This window comes from Mixophyes fleayi, chromosome 10 (genome assembly GCF_038048845.1).
Source record: "Mixophyes fleayi isolate aMixFle1 chromosome 10, aMixFle1.hap1, whole genome shotgun sequence".
Lineage (NCBI taxonomy): Eukaryota > Metazoa > Chordata > Amphibia > Anura > Limnodynastidae > Mixophyes > Mixophyes fleayi.
The window spans coordinates 33861631-33870147 of NC_134411.1; the positions used below are offsets into that span (position 1 = coordinate 33861631).

General features: G+C 38.2%; 1 long non-coding RNA gene across 1 annotated transcript; it reads right to left on the minus strand.

The window, feature by feature from the left end:
• Positions 1-6542: 6542 nt before the first annotated feature.
• Positions 6543-8153, minus strand: LOC142103444 (uncharacterized). The gene is made up of 3 exons (XR_012679355.1): positions 8007-8153; positions 7589-7663; positions 6543-6723 (listed from the first exon to the last, which is right to left on the minus strand). It is a non-coding gene; the product is annotated as an uncharacterized LOC142103444 (long non-coding RNA).
• Positions 8154-8517: the final 364 nt, after the last annotated feature.

Consider the following 8517-nt stretch of genomic DNA (forward strand, 5'->3'; position numbering starts at 1 on the left):
TCACTGAATAATGTATGGAATAGTAGGAGATGTACACCATTATTCCAAGGACTTTCAGGTACAGCTTCAGAGAGAGAGAGATGCAGCAGACGGTGACACAGCTAAGTACATAGACAGTTAAGGTCATAGTCTCCACGGTTAGTGATTCTCTTGTTAAGAACCTTGTACTGATGGCCACCACGTCAGCTGCTACAACCAGTGAACAAGATCCACATCATCTTTGCAGGTCTAAATCAGACAACAGGTGAGTCTTTGAAATCCCAGCATGCTTTGCTGACAGGTGGAAGCAGTCAAGTGTACAACCTGTAGCCAATCAGATTATTAGAATGCTCATCCCAGCACAGTATGGGATATTCTGACCTGGTGGGAAGCAGTGACCTGTGCAATAGTGTGATTATGATAGCAAGGACAAGGCTGCATGTGCCAGGGGCAGTGACATAATATGAGGAGGGGAACGGAGGCAGCAGGAAGTCACAGACTGAGAGTTATATAGTGGAAGGAGCAGGGTCCCCAGCAGCACAGAGTATATCAGGAGATTAGTGATGTGTTAGTGAGGACAGGGCTGAATATGACAGGGGCAGTGACATGATGTGAGGAGGGGAATGGAGGCAGCAGGAAGCCACAGACTGAGAGTTATATAGTGGAAGGAGCAGGGTCCCCAGCAGCACAGAGTATATCAGGAGATTAGTGATGTGTTAGTGAGGACAGGGCTGCGTGTGACAGGGGCAGTGACATGATGTGAGGAGGGGTATGGAGGCAGCAGGAAGCCACAGACTGAGAGTTATATATAGTGGAAGGAGCAGGGTCCCCAGCAGCACAGAGTATATCAGGAGATGAGTGATGTGTCAGTGAGGACAGGACTGCATGTGACAGGGGCAGTGACATGATGTGAGGAGGGGAATGGAGGCAGCACAGACTGAGAGTTATATAATGGAAGCAGCAGGGTCCCCCAACAGCAGAGTAGTAATGTGAGCCTCCTGTGACACTGATCCAGGCATATTGGGGTGTCAAATGTATCTCTATATGAAACAATGTTCATACATGCAACTTGCTTTGTTTTAACCTACTTTTGACTTTTAAGTGCATTAATATGTATCTTTCTGAATGCTAGAATGTGCTTTTGCTAACCTGCAGGTCATTTATAAAGGGTTTACTATTTGGACTGATACAAACTTACCTTAAGAATACTTGAAAATTGCATACTGCAGACAAAATGAGCTAAAATCTATGGGGTATATTTACTAAACTGCGGGTTTGAAAAAGTGGAGATGTTGCCTATAGCAACCAATCAGATTCTAGCTGTCATTTTGTAGAATGTACTAAATAAAGGAAAAATCGAATCTGATTGATTGCTATAGGCAACATCTCCTCTTTTCCAAACCCGCAGTTTAGTAAATATACCTCTAAGACTTCCTTGGACTGGTAGACCAACAGGAGCTTTAAATGTAACGTTATATATAAAGATGATGTGAATGAGTTCTCTGTACAGCGCTGAGGAATTAGTGCCGCTATATAAATAAATGATGATGATGATGATGATAATATCAGATTTATTTTTCATCCAGATGCTGGTATATGTGTGACACTTTCGTGTGAGATAAATTCCCTTATTTCCTGGAATATATTTTTTTAATGCTCTGCTGGTGTTGTAATCTCTCTCAGTGCTGTAAGAACTTACTTCTCTCTCTTCCCCATCATGTACTTCATACATGTACCAGACATGTAGTTTTCCACTGAAATGAGCATGTGTTGATGTCCGTGCTCCTAGTGCAATGAAGTGTTATAACAAGAGAGGAGTGATCAGTAGAAATGGGTGGGGACTCTATAAGCAACTTCTGCTGCTTGTAGTTCAATTTAAACAGATTTTCATGGGGAACAATATAATTTTTGTCTTGTTTTCTGAAAAACTCTATGAAAATTACATTGCAATTGGAGATAACAGATAAATTCACATTTGTGGAATTTTTAAGGGGTTAAATGTGCAGAACAGACCCAAATGGAAACTTGCCATCTCTGGAGGTGATTAAGAATAGCACGTAGGGCAGCGTGATGGCTCAGTGGTCAGCACTTCTGCCTTACAGCACTGGGGTAATGAGTTCAATTCCCGACCATGACCTTATCTGTGTGGAGTTTGTATGTTCTCCCCGTGTTTGCGTGGGTTTCCTCCGGGTGCTTCGGTGTCCTCCCACACTCCAAAAACATACTGGTAGGTTAATTGGCTGCTATCAAATTGACCTTAGTCTGTGTGTGTTTGTGTTAGGGAATTTAGACTGTAAGCTCCAATGGGGCAGGGACTGATGTGTACAGCGCTGCGGAATTAGTGGCGCTATATAAATAAATGATGATGATGATACTTGTGTCCTCCTTCCTGTAGAGCTGCAGTACTCTTAGGCACACCTTGACGCTAAATATGGAAGTAAGCAGTGCTACATATAAGCAGTCTAATGTGTTAGTGACCTATTCAGGCGAGTTATGCCCCCAAAGAGGCATCTATTTTGGCAAATAGCTGATATCACTGGCCCTCAGGAAAATTAATAAAAGGTGACATGAATCCCTAGTACACCACCTGAGCCTAACCAAAGAAATAAAATGTTTGCCGCGTTACAATAGCAAAAAGACCTAAAGAAAATCCACGGAACTTCTCTTACAAAAATTGATATGTTTCCCCTTTCGCTTCTTGATGTTGGTGGCTGGAAGGTCAATTGCTCCATTGTCTACATAACCCAATGGGTTCTGGGAAATCTCCAACCTTCTCAAGTCCTTTCACCTTCCACTTTCTCATCAAGACCCTTGCCCATAGAGATGACATTGGGGCTACGTCAATGGAAAACCTGAAAGCCCCTGAATTGGACTAAGAAAGGGTCAGGATATCCACTTTCTGGAATTTAATTGTGTAAATTCATCTTCTGGCTCTGTCACTTTATTACCAGTAAAATTAAGCTTCTCCAATGGTTGATCAGAGCTTGTTTCCAGAGGATCTGACGTTGATTCTCCTTATTGCGTCTGATGTTTATTGTATTACAGCCCCTGTTTGACCAGGACACTTTGATTTACTGAGTCATACTCCAGTAATTCTCGATAAACTGCCCTGTTCTGTCCAAGAGGAGCTATCCATTCGTTGCACACGGACCAAACCAATTGATAGGTTTATCCAATCGTTTCATAGTTTAATTGTTCCAAAATCTCAGAAACGCTGTTTACATTGCCTTCAATGTTTATCTGATATATTGTGTACACCAATGTAAATCATGTTGCCTTAGAACTGTGTACATGTTACGTGGTGACGCATCTTAAGATATACAAAGGGTTAATATGTATTTTAAAAAGCCCAACTAATTAGGAAATGTGTCTCACTCTTCCTCTAATCTCAAAAAGTCAAAGAATAAATTTAACATGGGAGAAATTTGCTCAGGAATCATCAGTTAGTAAATCCTGGAGAAGCCCCCAGGTCTGTCAGATTTGTACATATGTATATGCTAACTTAAAGTACATATATTTCCTTCACTTGTATAGGGCAGGTATAGCCATGCAGTAATTGTAAAATATATAATACTACCTCCTCCTAACAAATAATATGATTAGCAAAGTTATATTATTAGTATGCATACAAGGTGACCTTCTAGATTAATTTATTTTAGTTTACATTTTATATGTGATTTCTCTATATTCTACTGTTAATGCACTTTCAGAATGTTTTGCTCAGCGCAAGTTTTTACCATTGTTAGGTTCGGGCTTTGGGAGCTACTCTCATAATCAAATTTGTCCCACACCATCATGTCTTAAAACTAATTTTTGCCGGTGATTGTATATTTAGTCAATCCTAAAATTGAGCCCTTAACAAGTACCTTTTCATCCATCTCAGGCTCTACAGGTAGTCCTTACTCTCCCCTTTTTTTTTGATAGGAGGCCTCAACCATCTCAATCAACTTTTTTCCTACTTTTACCTCTACCGCACCTCATCCCCTCCCTGTACAGATATCAGGTTTCCCTGTCCCGTAACTTAAGGACCATACTTATACCATAATAATTTTAAAGCTGAGTGCCTTCTTCCAACATGTCAAAGGGCTGAAGTCACTGCAAGAGATCCAAGGTTCATCTGCAAATTAAAGGAGATCAGCAAGAAGTTCACTTATGCTAACAATCATCCTTCACTGGCCTCTAAAATATATGGTGTATTAGTCATCTAATCACAATGCTGTATGTATCATGTTTAAAGGATCAATTCCCAATGAGATTTCTACTTTTAAGCTGGAAAAGGAGGTACTAAAATAGCTTAACCGAGAGCTCCCTGGTGTCCTAATAACTCAAGTGTTCTCCAAATCAGTTGCTTGACTAAGCTGATTATGTTGACTTTTGGGTCATATGGAAAAAAAAAGCATAGGATCCTGAACCTCCACTGACTAGTCTTTATGTGAATACCTTACACAGCCCACACATTACCTCAAGTTCTAAAACTAACTATGTCTTATCCTAAAAACTAACCTAAGATCTAATTCTAACATCAACTAAAGTCCTAACCCAATCTGTTGTTTGACAAGTGATACAGTATGAAGACTCAATAATGTGGTCTTGGACCCACTACTGTCTTCAGGCAGGACATTAAAGTAGTGACTTCCTTTCTTACACTATTGTTCCGACTCTTTAAAATTGGGCAAAGTACTTTTACAAGGAGGCTTCTCCACTGACTTGCATGCTGAATTTTAAGAACATGGCTTGGAAAAAAGTGATTGGGTGATCCTATTTGTTTGGTTTATACAGTTCTGCTGTAATTTTCAGACAGTTGAGAAGCTGTTTTGTGGGTTTTTTTTATAATTATGTCACAACACAAATAATGACCGGAGAGACTGTCGCCACCCCTGAATTATGGCTGATTGTAAATACAAATTCATCACAGTTTGTTCGGCAAACACAAAAGGTCACAAAGAACCTGTAGACAGAGAATAACAATGTAAAATGACCTTTATTAATCACTGAATTGCACGTTTGGAAAAACATTAATATGTTTCTGTGCCCATGCTTATGTCTAGATTATAAAGTCTTAAAGCTGAAGAATACACTTAATATCAGCTACAATGTAGAAGAAGGGACCCATTATCTTGGGGCCATTAGGAGCGGACCGGTAAACAAGGGCTACAATGAAGAAGAGGTGTCCTAATGTCCTGGCGCACGTAATAGCAGACCAGTTATCATGGACTACAACGAAGATGAGGGGTCAATTATCCTTTTCAAAATAAGAACCGACAAGTTAGCATGGGCTAAAAAAAAGAAAAAAATGGGTCCAATTATCCTTGTCCAAGTAATAGTTAATATGGGCTACAAATAAAGAAGAAAGGTCCAAATATCTTGGTCCAACTAAAAGTGGGTCAGTTAGCAAAGGCTACAATGAAGAAGAGAGGTCCAGTAATTGTGGTCCAAATAAGAGTGGACCAGTAAGTGTAAAAACTATAGAACTTGAATGCACAACTCAAGGTGGCTTCAACTCAGTTTTAATAAGGATCCATATGAATTCTAATCCCACAGCAACAATATAGCTTTTTATACGATAAAAGCAAAATGCAGTACACAATATATATCCAGTTTGTGGAATTGTATTGTATTAAAGCATAAGGTTACAAAAAAGTTTGCAGAGAGAGATTGAGTGTAAATTTGGATTACAATTTGAGTGCAAGCGTGGGTTACAATCAATAAGAGAGGTTAAATTTATGCTTGTCTTAGAGTGGGGTACTGTGAAGAAGATGTAATACTCTAAAGATTTCTGAGCATGGTCGTAAAAAAAACAGGTGTGGTTGAGCAGCGCCGGGATACAGCTTGTGTGCATGGCCTGTTTTGTCCCCATTTTTTTTGCTTTTAGAATGCAGAATGGTGTAAGAGTTCTGCATTTGAAACTTAAAGTGTATTTTATGGATGCAGCAAAACGTCACCTTACAGGGTTGTGTCGAACTGTGTTCAAATAAAAAGTGCTAGTCCTAGTTATAGAGCGACTTGGTGGAGATAGCGTGGGTTATAATAAACGAGGGCAGGATATTGTAAAATTGGAATAATTAACTAATTAGTTAATTAGTTCCTCAAAAGGACTTCTGGTAGACATGGTGCACCATGTTTTTTGCAGCCCACACCATAGCGGTATCTTTTGGTATCTCTGTCATAGTGGAAACCAGGCTAGGCTGTCTAGTGCTGGAACTTGTTTGCTTTTGGACAGGGGGTACCTGCCTTTTAATTATTTATTTTTATTACAAAGTCAAAGTATAGCAAGTGTTTTGTCTCCTAAAAAGTAAAACATGACCCCCGATCTCTGCCAGACTTCAGTTGGTGCTCTTTGTCCTCCCCTAAATAAGACTCGTTCAATATTTTGTACAGTGGCATCAAAATAAATTGTTAAATTTATATAATAATTACACTAGTGTCATTTTATGCAGTACGTCTGATGGAGAAGACAGCATCTGATTCAGTGATCCAAGAAGAATTCACTTACAATATCAAGTGGATATAAACTTCATCAATACACTTTCAAAAAAATTCATGATTTCTAAGTCAATTGATACATAGCTACTCATATTTATACATGCTCCGGTATTCCAAAACCTCATCCACCCAAAGCGTTCCTTTCGAGGTCTGAGAACTTGGATTGTCCCGCAGAACTCAGGACAGTTGTGAGGTATGATATATCCGCATTTATTTCTGTCGTTTTTCATGATAATTTGACCACTAGGGGGCAGCGTTGCTCTGAAATTTACAGGAAAAGTACTTTGCTGGATAAATGACAACAGCAAAACATGCCAATAAGTAAAAATATGCAAGTAAATAAAATTATATGTATTAAATAAAATATGCCCATATAGGTTTCTGAACAACCATGAACAATACAGCGAGATAAACTGTACACGCGGCCTGTGATAGTTTGAGAAATGTTGTTGCTTAGCAACATCTTCTCCATAAAGCGCACACAAAACAGGATTTTTTTACGTCTGGGAACAATTTATTTTTAGACCGCTGGATGTGATCATCTGTTACATATTTTATGGAAAGAGTCTTGAGAACTGTGTTTCTTTTTAGGTGCTCGAGTTGTTTCAAATGTAAAACACACAAGAAGACTTTACATTTACATGTTTTATCTAATCTTAAGAAGGATTCTAAAAATATTATTTTATTTGTCTTTGTACTTTGAGTTTTACTGCTTTGGGGAACTGTCCTGTGTTTAAGTAGGTCAGGTTGAATATAACCCAGTCTAATGTTTGTCGAATGCCATACATGTAATATTTATAATGATCTTACAGCAATTCAAATAAACACTGGCAAAAGAAATACACAAGAGTGGGACTGCATTGGGAGTTGGGTTAGAAACTAGTGCTGTTTCCTATGCCAAGAGTAGGATTATAATTTTATTTTTTATATTTAAGTGCAGTATTTATTTCAGTGCTGTTTTCGCTTGTCATTTAACAGATGCTAATCATCTTAAGGGATAATTCGGCCTTTGTAAGGGTTAAATGAGCACAACAGCGCCAAATGGACTATTTTTCTAATATAAATCCTATCCTGCATCTAACCATTGGTTAGATACACTTTCTAGTGGATTGCATCTAACACCTACCTTACGGATTAGAGTCTTCATATCTGTGGGGGTCTGGGCGAAGGTTCCAAATCTGGCCGATATCAGCAATTTGAACTAAGTAGCGAGAAATTAAAATGTAAGTTGCAGTTTTAACTTATAAATCAGAATTCAGAGGGCTCACTCATAGGGGGTTAATTCTGCAGATTGTAGCTTAAAATGATATCCATGAGTAAATTATAGAAAAATGTAAACATTAAGTGAACATATTTAGATTATAAATAACTGTTTTTTTTTTTGTTTAAGACGAATAATAAACTGTGAGATTGCAAAAAGTCTACAAATTGAACCACATATCTGTAAACAGCTAATGTTTATATATTTGCCTATAAAGTTAATCAGAAAGTTTACATACAATTTCTGTTTTAAACTTGGTACTAGAATGCTAAATGCTACATACTGTATGTTGTGTCTTCCAGCTGGAGATACGACACAGTAATATAGGAAAGGACTCTGAGGACAATATACTTGAACATGACCAGTAGTACTGTGCAACAACAGCAGATCCTGAGATTTACTGTATACCTGTCATACAAAATGAGAGAAGTGGGACAAAAAGAGAATGAGAACAGAAAGTCGATATTGACAACAAAAGAAGTTGTACTTCTTGAACACACTTCAAGTGCATGTAAGTAGTTATAAAAATAAGTCATTGTACCAAACAGACAGTACATATGTGTTTTTATGCCACTTTAAGTTGCAATACAGTGAATTTAAAAAAAAAAAAAAAAAAAAAAAAAAACAGCTTCTATCCCATTTCAGTACATCTGATGTGTCACCACAGTTGGAATCTTACATTCATCGGAGTGGGGGCACATTGTAAATTAAATGAGATGATAACAATAAAAATAACAACAATTAGGTGTTACCATATGTGTCTCCATGTGTCTAACTTGAACTAAATAACAACC